At 49.0% G+C, this 16667-nt stretch overlaps 1 protein-coding gene across 9 annotated transcripts in view; it reads left to right on the top strand.

Moving 5' to 3' along the window:
* The window catches only part of ST3GAL3 (ST3 beta-galactoside alpha-2,3-sialyltransferase 3), a 285569-nt gene that overhangs the window by 18556 nt on the left and 250346 nt on the right, over positions 1-16667 (top strand). For 2 of the 9 annotated variants that reach the window (XM_069738041.1, XM_069738044.1), the window contains exon 1: positions 8892-9148. The exons of 5 other annotated variants lie outside the window; for them this stretch is intronic. The gene's annotated coding sequence lies outside the window, so the exon portion shown is untranslated. Of the gene's footprint in view, positions 1-8709; positions 9149-16667 lie in introns of those variants that run through there. 2 more of the 9 variants (XM_069738046.1, XM_069738037.1) reach the window with 2 other exon arrangements.

Raw genomic sequence — 16667 nt, 5'->3', positions numbered from 1 at the left:
CAAAAACCCCGAAACAGCTGTCTGTGGATGGATACCATGCTTGGCATAGGTGGCTTTCCTTCATAGGATGCTGCCCTTCCCGTGGTTGTTCCTTCCCGGGGAAAGGCCTGGCTATTCACTGCTTGCGTTGAGAAACACGTGATGGTGTCTCCGCAGCTTCTTTACATGCATCTGCATATTTCCCATAAGGGATGGGGGCAGTGTTCTGGAATCACTGCGTTGAGAAACACGTGATGGTGTCTCCGCGGTGTTGGATGTTTTGGTCTCCCCGAGGCCAATCATCTGTGCCTTTATAGCCTTTTTACTAGGCACTGCTCCTAATAGCCAGATTCCTACTCCACACTGATGAGGGGCAAAAACCCCGAAACAGCTGTCTGTGGATGGATACCATGCTTGGCATAGGTGGCTTTCCTTCATAGGATGCTGCCCTTCCCGTGGTTGTTCCTTCCCGGGGAAAGGCCTGGCTATTCACTGCTTGCGTCGAGAAACACGTGATGGTGTCTCCGCAGCTTCTTTACATGCATCTGCATATTTCCCATAAGGGATGGGGGCAGTGTTCTGGAATCACTGCGTTGAGAAACACGTTATGGTGTCTCCGCGGTGTTGGATGTTTTGGTCTCCCCGAGGCCAATCATCTGTGCCTTTATAACCCCATAGACTGGGCATGGACCATATGGTATCACACAATATATAGCCCCTTGTCCCCCGCGGTCCGAGCTCCATAGAAAGTTGCAGATCCTCCCGTTTCAATGGTGCCCTGTTGTCTCATCCTACTACAGCATCCCAAAGTTTTCTGCTTGTGCCCAGATCACCACTCAGGTAATGAAATATTTAAGTGCTTGAAATGAATGAGACAAAAACCCCATCTATTTTTAGATTACGGCAGATTTTCCAGGTTTCGTGGAAAACCCTTGAAGCTAAAGGGATTATACTGAGAAATGAGGAAGGTTCTGGTTGATGGTAACTGCACAGACCGCAGCATCCTCGGCTGTCTGATATTATACACAGGTCAAGGCTCTGGATGTTATTGTTTTTCGCTGTCGCAGACTTGACTCTGCTATAACATCCTGTGTTTTCCTGTTCCTGTAAAATTACTATAGGAGGAAGCCGATATCAAGCATCAAAGGTGAAGTCAAGGGGAAGGAGGAGGTCTATGGCATGGAATATTGTGCCATTTGGTTACTGGCTTTGCTCAAATATAAAGGTACGAAAATGATGATGGGACTGTGGCCCCTGCACTTAGGGCCCATTGTTCATGTCTAATTGTCAGTGAAAATATGAATGGTTGGGGTGGAAAATAGTGTATTAATCTTCAGATCTCTAATCACAGATGATCTTCAGATGATCTTATGCAATACTGATCTGATTAATGGGACATCAGAGAACAACAAAACTATTATGTGTGAAAGATCTTGTAGCCTACAAGACGGATCCGGCGAACGACAAATGAAACGTGAGGCCATCCGTCGCTAATACAAGTCTATGAGAAAAAAACGGATCCAACGGCATCAGTCGCCGGATCCGTTTTTTTCAAGATTCAACGGATTGCGACTGATGGCAAAAAACTGATGTGTGAAAGGGGCCTAAGCCATAGGTCGGAGTGCGCAACATTGACCAAAGATGATGGCACAGTGGGCAGGACTTGTCAGATGCCACATGGCTCATCGAGGACATGGACAGCAGTTTATGCAGAATGGCAGACAGATAAGCAGAGCAGGAAATAGTAGAAAACACAGAGACTGGAGTTTGAATATCCATAGAAATTGTAGATGTATAGTAAATCCAGAACTTGGAGAAAGCAAATGGTTAATGGCAGAGTTGTGTGCTATCAGCAGACAGATGGTCAATGACAGAGACGTAGGCAATCAGCACACAAATGGTTAACTACAGGCAGAATAGATGAACAAGCAAACTGGATGTTTGCAAATAGAAAATATTACATGCTGTTTTTGCAGCGTTGTAGTGTGAACAGCACCTGTATAGCAGAGGAGAGGTGGTGGCGCTTACAGCCGACACTGGTTAACTGCGGAGCAGCGATGATGAAGAGACAACTAAAAACTTTCTGGCAGAGAGTATTACACATTGTTGCAGCAATGCAAAAAAAAAAGTCAAAATCAAATTGGGAGTGATGCTTTACAAGAGAAGTAGGAGGAAAGTCAGCTCATCAAGGCATCAAGGTGCACGGATCCTGTACGCCATCACAGGATTTGCAGGTAAAAAGAGAAAACCCTGCACTCATAGTGGAAAAAAAAGATGTATAAGTAAAAAAAAAAATAGTGGAAAAAAAATAAATTAAGAAAAAAATATTTGAATTTCAAGGTGACTTTTGCAAGCTTGTAAAACCACTGGAGCAATGTGAATGTGAAGGAAGCCTCAAGCCTATAGGATGTCTTGCAATTAGCCGATAACCTTCAGGTTGAGCCTAACGAGCATTTTAACAATCGTATAAGTGGCGTCCGTCACAAGCTGAAGCATCTTTGCATTGAAAATGAACATGTGATTGGAAGTTTAATGGGACAACATCAGAGAAGTCTATGCACCTGGATTCGTGGACGATGATGACGTGGTCTAGAAGCGACTGTTCCGTGACCCATCCATTCTTTCACGGTCACACATTGTAACATTCCAAACGTGTGTATTCACAGGGCAATCATAGCTATAGAGCAGGATAAGCTTCACATTCAGACATTATTTTCCTTTTTGGCACTGCAATCACAGTCAAACAATGCGCTACAGATATTTTATGAAAGAAACATATTTACTGTGCAAATAAACCATCATTGTGGCCGGATAAAGAAAATTTAATAGTGTGCAAGATGACGTGTCAGTTCTGAATTTGAACAGGATCAAATTTACATTCTTTTTGTTTTGTCAGGGTCCACTGGCCGATTTTATGGAACGAACCCTTCTTGTGGTAATCGGGTGATCTAATCAGACTGCTAGTAACCCAATAAATGAGCAAAAGGGAAGATTGTTGGGGGAAATTATTTTCAGGCTTGCTTAAAAATCATTGTTCTTGGCAGCACATTGTCCTGTATAAACTGGTGATGTGCTGCCGACAACAAGGGTGCAGAACTTCATCAGTTGTAAATGTCATCTCCTATCTCAGTAATTTAACAATCTGTCTTCACTGAATACAGATTTTATCTGTAAATTGAGAATTTTGAAAATGATTAGTCCTAGCGGAGAAGGAAGCAGATTCCTCTGATAAGATATATGACAAAGTTTCTTGATTTCATGTGACCTGTTGAGCTATGCTTAGTTTAATATCAGAACATTATGATAAAGATTTTCAAAGTCAATACACCAGCCTCTTTAGGTCTACGAGATCTGTCAATGTATACAGTTTGTGTGGTGAAATTTGGTGACAGAGGCTCCAGTAGTTGGTCATATGCTCGTTATCATAACCTGGTTAAAGGGAACCTGTCAGCAGATTTTGCCACTATAAGATGCGGCCACTGCCTTTCAGGGCTTATCTACAGCATTCTATAATGCTGCAGATAAGCCCCCGGTCCGATCTGCAAGTGAAAAAAAAATAGTTTTATTATACTCACCCGGGGGACGGTCCAGTCCGATGGGTGTCGCAGGTCCTGGTCCGGCACCTCCCATCATCTTCCCTGGCATCGGCGCTCCTGCGCAGGCGTAGTTCTCTGCCCTCTTGAGGGCAGAGTAAAGTACTGCAGTATGCAGGCGCAGGGAAAGGTCAGAGATTGAGCGCCTGTGCACTGCAGTACATTACTCTGCCCTCAAGAGGGCAAATCAGTGCGCCTGCGCAGGAGCGCCAATGCCGGGGAGCGATGAAGAAGCAGGAGGGCGGCATCGCAAAAAGATGGGAGGTGCCGGACCTGGACCTGCGACGCCCATCAGACCGGACCGCCCCCGGGTGAGTATAATATATAATATAACTTATTTTTCTTCACTTGTAGGTCGGAGAAAGGGGCTTATCTACAGTATTATAGAATGCTATAGATAAGTCCTGAAAGGCAGTGGCCGCATCTTATAGATGCAAAATCTGCTGACAGGTTCCCTTTAAAGTCTGATCATAAAGTCATAAAGCCGTCCTGTAGATGAGGTCTGGTAAACAAACCATTTACAATGGCCTTGAGATTCCTTATTTTATGATAAGATTTAAAAAAGCATGTGGTCATGGTGGGTTGTCTTGGGCATATAACAAAGAAGCATGGGGCTCCATGACCGAAATTTGAAAGCACACAGGCCTATGCGGCCCCCCATACTTCCCCACATGGGCGTCTCTGTTGCAAATATTACCCTGTTGGAAGAAATCAGTATTTACTGCAAGACCAATGTTACCCATAATATCGCTCTATAAAGTAAAATAATACCGCCATACTATGATTATATCATACAATTACATAGTGACAGAATTATAGCACCATACTGTTCATTAACAAACATAACTGCACCAAGTCCAATAGTACCATCAATACTGAAAAATAAGATAGAAAAAATATTGCCAATACCTATTGTATAGTGATAATACCGCCATACTGATCATGACCCAAAACTACAGCACTAAGACTGATAGTACCAACATACCGTGACCATGTAATGGTAGATATCAGTTCTACACCAGTGCGCTGCAGAGCATATATGTGTGTGCGCTGCCGAGATAAATCAAGCAACTCACTGGGGACATTATTGCAAATCGAAATCATTCCCTTTACCGCCGAGGCAACTTTTTCCATCCATTACTTCTCTCTTCAAAATGCAACACGCAGACATCTTTGGTTTATTGCTTTTCCAGCCCCCTCCTCACATTCTCCCATCTTGACACAAAACACATCCTGCTATAATCAGTACCCGAGAAAATAATATTGCCGCCCCCTCATAGTAATAATGCCCCCTTTGTGCCTGCATAGTGTTAGTACCCTACTTTTGTGCCCATCACAGTACAAACTCTGTGCCCCAACAGTGATAATATTCCTTCTGTCTCCAGATGGTAATATTGCCCCCCTCAGTGCCTCCTTATAGTAATATTGCCCCCTTATAATTATGCAGTCCCTATAGTGATAATGTCCCCCTTTACCTCCTTATAATACAACTACTATTTCCTTTTAATAATAATGTCCACCTGTGCCTCCTTATAATAATGCCGCCATTTTGTCTTATTATAATAAATCGTACATTATATAATTCTGTCATTGATCTTTACACAGAAATCCTCGCACTTGTTACTGAAAAAAAAAATCCAAGATGTTATGAAAAATGTTGTTTCCATTTTTACATCATTTGTTGATCAGTAACAAGTCTATTTTCATAATTCCACGACTTTTCCTACTTGGTGTTACAACATCATTGTTGATGAGGGTATTAGGTGAGACGCAACCTGGGAGACCCAAACACCATGCGAGGCTTCGGTCTATCTCCTTGCTATAAGTAAGTGAACCCCATGATCTAATAATGTATAGTAGACACATCTACATGGAAAATGCGAATGTAGCAGCAGAGCGTCCTTGTTTTTCACCACCGCACCCTGGGCCTCCTGACTTTGTGACAAACGAGAACACTTAGCGGCAGCTGTGTCTCACCATCATCTTCCTCCTCCTTATCCAAATTTTGTTGTTCTTCACCATTATATTCTTGTGGCTGCTCTAAGTTTTGTGCATAACTACCTGTCCATCTTGGAGCATGCAGGTTGAGAGGCCACAATCAAGAAATGTTGTGGTAAAGACCTTCTTGGAGTGTCCTAGTGTGGAATCACTAGTCTCCTGGGACTCAACATGTTGGGAGGAAGGAGGATCAGGGTGAGGATTATGTGATCCAGATTTTAGGCTGGTGTTAATGCACCGTGTGGAAGACTGGGTGGTGCTGCCAAGCCTGCTGGAAGCATTATCTGCTATCCAACAGACCACCTGTTCGCATTGCTCTGGCTTCCGAAGTGGTGTACTGTGCCTCCCTGTAAAGTGGGACAGGAACCTATGTGTCGATGGGTGTGTTATTTGTGCTGCAGTTTCAGGCGTAGTCACAACTGCCCCATGTCCTCGGCCTCTGCGTGCACCATCATCAGCACTTCCACTTCCCCATCCCTTAAGGCACACCTTCCTCATTTAGTAATTGCTAGGTCTCTTGAAACCAAATTTGTTTTTAATAAGAGAAAAAAATTGGTCACCTGCAGCAATCAAAGCATTTTTTTGTGAGTTTACTCCACCGGAATGTAACAGAAAGAATGCAAAAGTGTATGGATGACAATCAAATTCAATCCAGAAAAATGTTTCAAAGCTTTTTTTTCGGTTTTAGAGATCACAGAATTGTTCACAAACCATGTAACACTGTATGTCTGAGAAATGGAAGCCTACAACATTTTTAAAAGCTTTTGTTCAGTTTTAGAGATAACAGAAATTTACTCCACACTATGGAATAGTGCTTGGCTGAGAACTATAGTCCAGGAAAATGTTTCAATGATTTTTGGGTGTGTTTTACAAAACAAAAAAGACCTCAAAACATGTAATACTTCATGGATCAAAATATATTCCATTTTTCCAGCATCAACAAAAAACCCCTGCAGCTATATATTTGCCAACAGACTGAGCAGGACTAATCCCTGTCTACTGACTGGACTCTGTCACTCTTCCTGCTCCTGCAAGTCTCTCTCCCTCCCTTCTCCCGTGCCAAGCCTGGCTTGTTGTGCCCCCTTCTCCCCTCTGATAGGCTTGGTTTGCTGTACCCCCTTCTCCCCTGTGCCAGGTCTGGCTTGCTGTGCCCACTTGTCCCCTGTGCCAGGCCTGGATTGCTGTGCCACCTTTTTCCCTGTGCCAGGCCTGGCTTGCTGTGCCCCCTTGTCCCCTGTGCCATTCCTGGCTTGCTATGCCCCCTTCTCCTCTGTGCCAGGCCTGGCTTGCAGTGCCCCCTTCTCCTCTGTGCCAGGCCTGGCTTGCTGTGCCCCCTTCTCCCCTGTGCCAGGCCTGGCTTGCTGTGCCCCCTTCTCCCCTGTGCCAGGCCTGGCTTGCTGTGCCCCCTTGTCCCCTGTGCCAGGCCTGGCTTGCTGTGCCCCCTTGTCCCCTGTGCCAGGTTTGGCTTGCTGTGCCCCCTTGTCCCAGGCCTGGCTTGCTGTGCCAACTTGTCCCTTGTGCCAGGCCTGGCTTGTTGTGCCCCACTGTCCCCTGTGCCAGGCCTGGCTTGTTGGTCCCCCTTGTCCCAAGCCTGGCTTGCTGTGCCCCCTTGTCTACTGTGCCAGGCCTGGCTTGTTGTGCCCCCTTGTCCCCTGTGCCAGGCCAGCCTTGCTGCGCCCCCTTTTTCCCAGTGCCAGGTCTGGCTTGCGGTGCCCTTTCTCCCCTGTGCCAGGTCTGGCTTGCTGTGCCCCCTTTTTTCCTGTGTCAGGTCTGGCTTGCTGTGCCCCCTTTTTTCCTGTGTCAGGTCTGGCTTGCTGTGCCCTTTGTCCCCCTGTGCCAGGTCTGGCTTGCTGTGCCCCTTTGTCCCCCTGTGCCAGGTCTGGCTTGCTGTGCCCTTTGTCCCCCTGTGCCAGGTCTGGCTTGCTGTGCCCCCTTGTCCCCTGTGCCAGGCCTGGCTTGCTGTGCCCCCTTGTCCCCTGTGCCAGGCCTGGCTCGCTGTGCCCCATTGTCTCCTGTACCAGGTCTGGCTTGCTGTGCCCCCTTCTCCCCTGTCCCAGGCCTGGCTCGCTGTGCCACCTGTCCCCCGCCTGGCTTGCTGTGCCCCCTTCTCCCCTGTGCCAGGCCTGGCTCGCTGTGCCCCCTATCCCCGGCCTGGCTCGCTGTGCCCCCTGTCCCCGGCCTGGCTCGCTGTGCCCCCTGTCCCCGGCCTGGCTCGCTGTGCCCCCTGTCCCCGGCCTGGCTCGCTGTGCCCCCTGTCCCCGGCCTGGCTCGCTGTGCCCCCTGTCCCCGGCCTGGCTCGCTGTGCCCCCTGTCCCCGGCCTGGCTCGCTGTGCCCCCTGTCCCCGGCCTGGCTCGCTGTGCCCCCTGTCCCCGGCCTGGCTCGCTGTGCCACCTGTCCCCCGCCTGGCTTGCTGTGCCCCCTTCTCCCCTGTGCCAGGCCTGGCTCGCTGTGCCCCCTTCTCCCCTGTGCCAGGCCTGGCTCGCTGTGCCCCCTGTCCCCGGCCTGGCTCGCTGTGCCCCCTATCCCCGGCCTGGCTCGCTGTGCCCCCTGTCCCCTGTGCCAGGCCTGGCTCGCTGTGCCCCATTGTCTCCTGTACCAGGTCTGGCTTGCTGTGCCCCCTTCTCCCCTGTCCCAGGCCTGGCTCGCTGTGCCACCTGTCCCCCGCCTGGCTTGCTGTGCCCCCTTCTCCCCTGTGCCAGGCCTGGCTCGCTGTGCCCCCTATCCCCGGCCTGGCTCGCTGTGCCCCCTGTCCCCGGCCTGGCTCGCTGTGCCCCCTGTCCCCGGCCTGGCTCGCTGTGCCCCCTGTCCCCGGCCTGGCTTGCTGTGCCCCCTTCTCCCCTGTCCCAGGCCTGGCTCGCTGTGCCACCTGTCCCCCGCCTGGCTTGCTGTGCCCCCTTCTCCCCTGTCCCCGGCCTGGCTCGCTGTGCCCCCTGTCCCCGGCCTGGCTCGCTGTGCCCCCTGTCCCCGGCCTGGCTCGCTGTGCCCCCTGTCCCCGGCCTGGCTCGCTGTGCCCCCTGTCCCCGGCCTGGCTCGCTGTGCCCCTCTGCTAGGCCTTGGCACATTTTGCCTGTCTGTCTCCCTTCTGCAGATACTGTTCCCCCCAGGATTCTTGTTCCTCGGTGTTGCCCCGGGCAGAGCATCCAGGCTGTATTGCATCCAGGCTGCACGGAGGCTGCGGGTCACTGCGGAGGACTGTCTGTCCGCTGCATCCCGGGGATCGGGGGTTAATTCCTCTGCCAGGCCCGGACTCCCGAGCCCCCTCCTCGGCCTGTGATTGGCGCTCCGCAGTGCGCTGCAGCCGTCATTGGTGGTCTCTGCTCCCCTCCTATACCGTGTGCCATGCTCCTGTGCCCGGGCTGCTCATTGGCGGCCATTGTGGGGGTCGTGCAGCCGCAGACACCGCTCCCACTAATCGGCCAGTGACAGCCGCTGCCCGGGGGTCTTCCACCATCCAGCCCATCATGGCGCCCCCTGGTCAGTGCGAGGCTCTGCACGAGAGCTCGGGCCGGGAGGCCTCCCCGGGACCCTCCGTCACCGAGCGGCGCTGACCAGCAGCGGACCCTGCCAGGCCGGACAGGTACGTCACCACAGCGGCCAGTCAAGAGGTTCTGCATCATCTGTGCGGCATCCAGGGCTTGTTGTGGGGTGATGGAGCCTTGGTGCATGCAGAGCCTGCTGTGCAGCAATGCAGAGGAGATCGGGCTCTGTTCATACTGCGTGCAGAGCATCTGGGGGCGACGCTTCCACTGCTGAGCATAGCCGCCCTGCAGAGCCTCTGTGGGGTCAGCACCTTATTCATACGTGCAGAGATTCACTGCAGAACTGTAGGGTCGTCAGAGTCTCCATCATCTGCCCATATCTGCATCGGGGTCCCATATAGGTGGTCTGTTAAAGGACGAATGGAGGGAGGGTCACTCCTTTCCTTGGGCAGGTGGATTTGACAACAGCAGAGTCTAGGAGCCTCTGTTGTCTCTGCTGTCAGTGCTGGGGCAGAGGGAGAGGAGTCTCTGATGTCAGTGCTGGGGGGCAGAGAGAGAGGAGTCTGCTGTCAGTGCTTGGGGCAGAGAGAGAGGAGTCTGCTGTCAGTGCTTGGGGCAGAGAGAGAGAGGAGTCTGCTGTCAGTGCTGGGGGGCAGAGAGAGAGATGAGTCTCTGCTGTCAGTGCTGGGGGGCAGAGAGAGAGGAGTCTGCTGTCAGTGCTGGGGGGCAGAGAGAGAGGAGTCTGCTGTCAGTGCTTGGGGCAGAGAGAGAGAGGAGTCTGCTGTCAGTGCTGGGGGGCAGAGAGAGGAGTCTCTGATGTCAGTGCTGGGGGGCAGAGAGAGAGGAGTCTCTGATGTCAGTGCTGGGGGGCAGAGAGAGAGGAGTCTCTGATGTCAGTGCTGGGGGGCAGAGAGAGAGGAGTCTGCTGTCAGTGCTGGGGGCAGAGAGAGAGGAGTCTCTGCTGTCAGTGTTGGGGGGCAGAGAGAGAGGAGTCTCTGCTGTCAGTGTTGGGGGGCAGAGAGAGAGGGGTCTCTGCAGTCAGTGCTGGGGGGCAGAGAGAGAGGAGTCTGCTGTCAGTGCTGGGGGGCAGAAATAGAGGAGTCTGCTGTCAGTGCTGGGGGGGGGGGGTAGAGAGAGGAGTCTGCTGTCAGTGCTGGGGGGCAGAGAGGAGTCTCTGCTGTCAGTGCTGGGGGGGTAGAGAGAGGAGTCTGCTGTCAGTGCTGGGGGGCAGAGAGAGGGGTCTCTGCAGTCAGTGCTGGGGGCAGAGAGAGAGGAGTCTGCTGTCAGTGCTGGGGGGCAGAGAGAGAGAGGAGTCTCTGCTGTCAGTGCTGGGGGGAAGAGAGAGAGGAGTCTGCTGTCAGTGCTGGGGGGCAGAGAGAGAGGAGTCTGCTGTCAGTGCTGGGGGGCAGAGAGAGAGGAGTCTGCTGTCAGTGCTTGGGGCAGAGAGAGAGGAGTCTGCTGTCAGTGCTGGGGGGCAGAGAGAGAGAGGAGTCTGCTGTCAGTGCTTGGGGCAGAGAGAGAGGAGTCTCTGCTGTCAGTGATGGGGGGCAGAGAGAGAGAGAGGAGTCTGCTGTCAGTGCTGGGGGGCAGATAGAGAGAGAGGAGTCTCTGCTGTCAGTGCTGGGGGGCAGAGAGAGAGAGGAGTCTCTGCTGTCAGTGCTGGGGGGCAGAGAGAGAGAGGAGTCTGCTGTCAGTGCTGGGGGGCAGAGAGAGAGAGGAGTCTGCTGTCAATGCTGGGGGGCAGAGAGAGAGAGGAGTCTGCTGTCAGTGCTGGGGGCAGAGAGAGAGGAGTCTGCTGTCAGTGCTGGGGGGCAGAGAGAGAGGAGTCTGCTGTCAGTGCTGGGGGGCAGAGAGAGAGGAGTCTGCTGTCAGTGCTGGGGGCAGAGAGAGAGGAGTCTGCTGTCAGTGCTGGGGGGCAGAGAGAGAGAGAGGAGTCTCTGCTGTCAGTGCTGGGGGGGTAGAGAGAGGAGTCTCTGCTGTCAGTGCTGGGGGGCAGAGAGAGGGGTCTCTGCTGTCAGTGCTGGGGGAGCTGTTTGTTTTGTGTTTCTGGGTTTCCTTTATTTGTTCTGTTTTTGTATCACTTCTATCTGTTACTTTGTAGCACGGCGACGTCTCTTCTTGTTTGCAGAACTTTGTCCTGTCTAGATTGCTGGGCTGATTTATTTCCTTACAACCTTACAGTATTCTGACGTTTTAAACATTAACCGCACTAAAAAAAATTATAATCTCACACTCCTCGGAGTCCGGGAAGCTGCTGAGATTTGGGATCTGTTTGAGGAGCTCCCTGGGGGGAACTCTGGGGTCACCATCCATCTTCTGCCCTTGCAGGGTCTCTTCTTCCTCCATCCTACATAAGCTGCTATTTTGTTTTTCAAGATCAATGACAATCCCCAATGACCGCGATCCCCTCTATGTTACAGAAAGCACAGGGGGACAGTAATATAAGATAGTTTGCAGCACAGGGAGACAGTAATACACGATAGTTTGCAGCACAGGGGGACAGTAATATCAGATAGTTTGCAGCACAGGGAGACAGTAATATAAGATAGTTTGCAGGACAGGGGGACAGTAATATAAGATAGTTTGCAGCGCAGGGGGACAGTAATATAAGATAGTTTGCAGCGCAGGGGGACAGTAATATAAGATAGTTTGCAGCGCAGGTGGACAGTAATATAAGATAGTTTGCAGCGCAGGTGGACAGTAATATAAGATAGTTTGCAGCGCAGGGGGACAGTAATATAAGATAGTTTGCAGCACAGGGGGACAGTAATATCAGAAAGCTTGTAGCACAGGGGGACAGTAATATAAGATAGTTTGCAGCCATCCAATATACCGGTTTATACTTTGTTCTCTCTGCTTCCTAGAGTGCTCTGTATAGCAGCACATACCTGTCTGCGCCTCCTGTTTGTCCCGTGGACTGACACGTTGGCCCTTTTCCTTTATACAGACGTGCTGCTGCATTTTTCTTACATCATTTAGAGTATTTGAATGTTGCGGTATTCATTAAAATAGTACCGTGGGAATAAAATATATCTGACGCGTTTCGAGCCCGAGTCGAAGTCTTAATCTTTGATATTTATTTATTTTTTGGGGGAATAAAACACATAGTCCATTAATTTAGATGACATCACACATTGACAGCACCTGAAAAGCAAAGTATTAACCCTAGAATGGGATGTTGTGGACATGCATATGTACCATAGACAACAATGTAACAAAAAAAAACAGCCTTATAATGTCATTAAGTGTTACATCACTGGCAGAAGCGAACTCTTGTTGTTGCTACCGGTCATTATAAATCTGTAGCGCACTAAGATTGTGTATGTGTGATTAAGAGATAACGTATCTGCGATTAAAAGTCAGCCACACGTGAAATGCGTCAGGTGGTTTTTTATGCCCGTGCTACTATCTTAATAAAGGCACAATAAATTTGCTTTTCCTGCATTGAAAACCCCTCTTTTAATCACTTTAAATACAGTGAGAGTGACAACTGTTCTTAAGTATGGGAAGCCATGAAAACAGGCCACGTACCGCCGCTTTGTCACATGAGAGCAGGTGAAATATTAGGTGTAAAGAAGTTGTGCAGAATAGTCTGGAATATTTTAGTCTTTATTACCATAGAGTAACAGATATGGAAAATAACAGTCGCACCAATATTTTCCATTAAAGGGAACAGCTCTGACTCTACGTCGTTGCTTTGGTCTTTGACAGACTGCAGCGGTGACGTCACATGTGAGACTGCTGCAGATGATCATTAAGCTCAGCTTTTCATTGACATCAGCAAAGCAGCTGAGTCCAGTGATTGGTGGCAATAGTCTCCTGCGCTGCTGTCGTTAGTCCCTTTAAATGTCGTCAAATATGAGTTTTGACTGGAGTTACGCTATAAAAACTCTTGGAACGCCTGTTCTTGTTATGTGGGCTTAATGGGGGCTTTTATTGCTGAGATAATGTCATTATTAATGGGGTCTGACTTCAGGGACCCGCTATCAATACCAGGAGCAGCCGGGTACAGCGCTTTACCTGTCCCGTTGGATATGTCGTCATTACATTTTTCTGCAGGGTTTATGCTTGACAGCTGCTCTCGGAGCTGAGGGTTCAGGGCTTCCTACTAGTGATTGGTGGGGTTCCTGATAGTGATTGGTGGGGTTCTCGGTAGTGATTGGTGGGGTTCCCGGTAGTGACTGGTGGGGTTCCCAATAATGATTGTTGGGGTTCCCGGTAGTGACTGGTGGGGTTCCCGGTAGTGATTGGTGGGGATCCCGGTAGTGACTGGTGGGGTTCCCGGTAGTGACTGGTGGGGTTCCCGCTAGTGACTGGTGGGATTCCCGGTAGTGATTGTTGTGGTTCCCGGTAGTGATTGGTGGGGATCCCGGTAGTGACTGGTGGGGTTCCCGGTAATGATTGTTGGGGTTCCCGGTAGTGACTGGTGGGGTTCCTGGTAGTGACTGGTGGGGTTCCCGGTAGTGACTGGTGGGGTTCCCGGTAATGATTGGTGGAGTTCCTGGTAGTGACTGGTGGGGTTCCCGGTAGTGATTGTTGGGGTTCCCGGTAGTGATTGGTGGGGATCCTGGTAGTGACTGGTGGGGTTCCCGGTAGTGATTGTTGGGGTTCTCGGTAGTGATTGGTGGGGTTCTCGGTAGTGATTGGTGGGGTTCCCGGTAGTGATTGGTGGGGATCCCGGTAGTGACTGGTGGGGTTCCCGGTAGTGATTGGTGGGGATCCCGGTAGTGACTGGTGGGGTTCACTATGACCTGACGTTTATATTTTGGAGACAGTGATACTTGTTTTCTGGGACAAGTTCTTTGCATAGCATTACCTCTCCTTTATTCTGAGGATCAATGGGCTCTCAAGCAATCAGAGATCCTTGTAAGGACTCATGCAGACGACTGTATAGTATAAGTGCACTTGTCCCCATGTTATTCAATGAAACCATGCAGAGGTCTGATTTTTTTTTTTTATTTTTTTTGCTATTTGCCTCTGATATTTGGATAGTAAGCAAACTTGGAGATGAAAGTGGATGTAAACCTGCGCTGCTGAGGATCCACTGTACGATAGGAAACCAATACTTTGGCAGATATACAGTCATGGCCGAATGTGTTGGCACCCTTGAAATCGTTCCAGAAAATTAAGTATTTTTCCCAGAAAATTTTTGCACTTACACGTGTTTTGTTATACACATGTTTATTTCCTTTGTGTGTATTGTATTGGAATAACACAAAAAAAACACAGAGGAAAAAAAGGCAAATTGGACATTTCACACAAAACCCTAAAAATGAGCTGGACAAAATTGTTGGCACCCTCAACTTAATATTTGATATTCCACGCTTTGAAATAAATAACTGCAATCAATTGCTTCCTATAACCATCTAGAAGCTTCTTACACCTTTCCACTGAAATTTTGATTTATTCTTCTTTTGTAAACGGCTCCAGGTCTCATATTTGAAGGTGCCATCTCCCAACAGCAATGTTAAGATCTCTCCACACGTGTTCAATGGGATTTAGATCTAGACTCATCGAGTCAACTTCACCCCTTTTTCTTTGGTTTCAGGTGTGATTTTCATATTGCCCACACCTGTTACTTGCCACAGGTGAGTTGGAACGAGCATCACATGCTTGAAAGAAGTTGTTTACCTACAAATTTGGAAAGATGCCAGCAATTTGGGGATTTTGTTCTGTGAAATTAGGTCCAATTGTGTTGTTTGCAATACACACAAGGGAAATAAACGTGTATAAGAAAAACATGTGTCAATGTTGCAATAATTTTCTGGGAGAAATAATTTATTTTCTGGAACAATTTCAAGGGTGCCAACACTTTCGGCCATGATTGTATGCAAACAGTCTCTTCAGAAAGGAAAGGGACTTAATATAGTAAACCATTACACCATTAAGGGCAGATAGAAGCGGTTAATGGTAAACCCAAGGTCGCTCTGCCTTCTGCGCATACTTTATATAAAGATCGCCTTTTATTGCCTCTCCGCCAACCATTAACCCCATAAAATTATTTTTATTATGTACAGGGAGATATGAGTTAGTAATATAATGTAGAGGTAGATTTCCACCGTAAGGGTACTTCCGCCAAGCTGCAGCTTTCCTGCAGTAAATTTTGCAGCAGCGAAGTGTGAATGGTGCCGATGTTGCTGCAGATTCTGCTCAACGTTTGCTGCAGATTATCTCAGCGATGTGTGGATGAGAGTTTATAATCTTTCACAACTCTGTCATTGTAATATTCACCCTCTAGAAAATATGGATAGAAAATCTGCTGTGTATCCAACGCATTAAATAAGTCAGTGGGACCTCCAAACTCTCCCTAAATGGCAGATGCTGAAGAAAAGAAAGATCGGACATATTGAATATTAACATGCCCAATCCGTAATTCCTATGGGAGATAAGCACATGCCAAGGTTGTCTGAAGGGGATAGAGAGATCTTGCTTCACTTTCTCCTTTATAATAATGCTCATAATTTTTTTATTATCTTTGTGTGTATTGAAACAGCACAAAAAATAGAGAAAAAAAGCAAATTGGACATCATTTCACACAAAAGCCCCCAAATGGGCTAAAAAGCTTTACATTCCTTGGGACTTGATTGGGGCTGCTTATCCACCGTTCGGACTTTCCTGCGTTACAACCTTTCATCAGTTTTCTCTATCGTCCAGGGAGATTACCTACAGTGCCATGGGTTGTAATCTTCTTGATTATGCTGTGCACTGTAGACAAGGAGCATCAAGATCTCTGGAGATAGACTTGTAACCTGGAGATTGTTGTTAATGTTCAACAATTTTGGTTTTCAAGTTCCCAGACAGTTCCCTTCTCCTCTTTCTGTTCTCCATGCTTAGTGAGGCACACACAAACACACGATGCAAAGATTGAATCAACTTCTCCCCTTTTTATTTGGTTTCAGGTGTGATTTTCATATTGCCCACACCTGTTACTGTTGTGAATTCTGTTGTCGAGCTCCCTCCTGTGGTCGTGAATGGTACTTCGGTGAGTTCTGTCCGTGGGCTCCCTTTGGTGGCTGTGAGTGGAGCTGCTGCTTCTGAGGTTCCTTACACAGGTGACGGGGTTTATCCTTTGGTTTGCTGCTCTATTTAACTCCACTTAGATCGTTACTCCATGCCAGCTGTCAATGTTTCTGCATTGGTTCAGTTCGCTCTTGGATCTTTCTGGTGACCTGTCTACTCCAGCAAAAGCTAAGTTCCTGATAGTATCTAATTCGTTCATTGTTTTCTTGTCCAGCTGGATATCATGATTTTGTATTGCTAGCTGGAAGCTCTGGGACGCAGAGTGGCATCTCCGCACCGTTAGTCGGTGCGGAGGTCTTTTTGCACACTCTGCGTGGTCTTTTGTAGTTTTTTGTGCTGATCACAAAGCCACCTTTCCTATCCTCTGTCTATTTAGTAAGTCTGGCCTCCCTTTGCTGAAACCTGTTTCATTTCTGCGTTTGTGACTTTCATCTTTACTCACAGTCAATATATGTGGGGGGCTGCCTTTCCTTTGGGGAATTTCTCTGAGGCAAGGTAGGCTTTATTTTCTATCTCTAGGGCTAGCTAGCTCTTCGGCTGTGACGAGGCGCCTAGGGAGCGTCAGGAACGCTCCACGGCTATTTCTAGTGTGTGTGA

Source organism: Ranitomeya imitator, chromosome 8 (genome assembly GCF_032444005.1).
Source record: "Ranitomeya imitator isolate aRanImi1 chromosome 8, aRanImi1.pri, whole genome shotgun sequence".
NCBI lineage: Eukaryota > Metazoa > Chordata > Amphibia > Anura > Dendrobatidae > Ranitomeya > Ranitomeya imitator.
The sequence above is the reverse complement of the archived record's forward strand: the minus strand, read 5'-3'. Positions and strand labels throughout refer to the sequence as shown.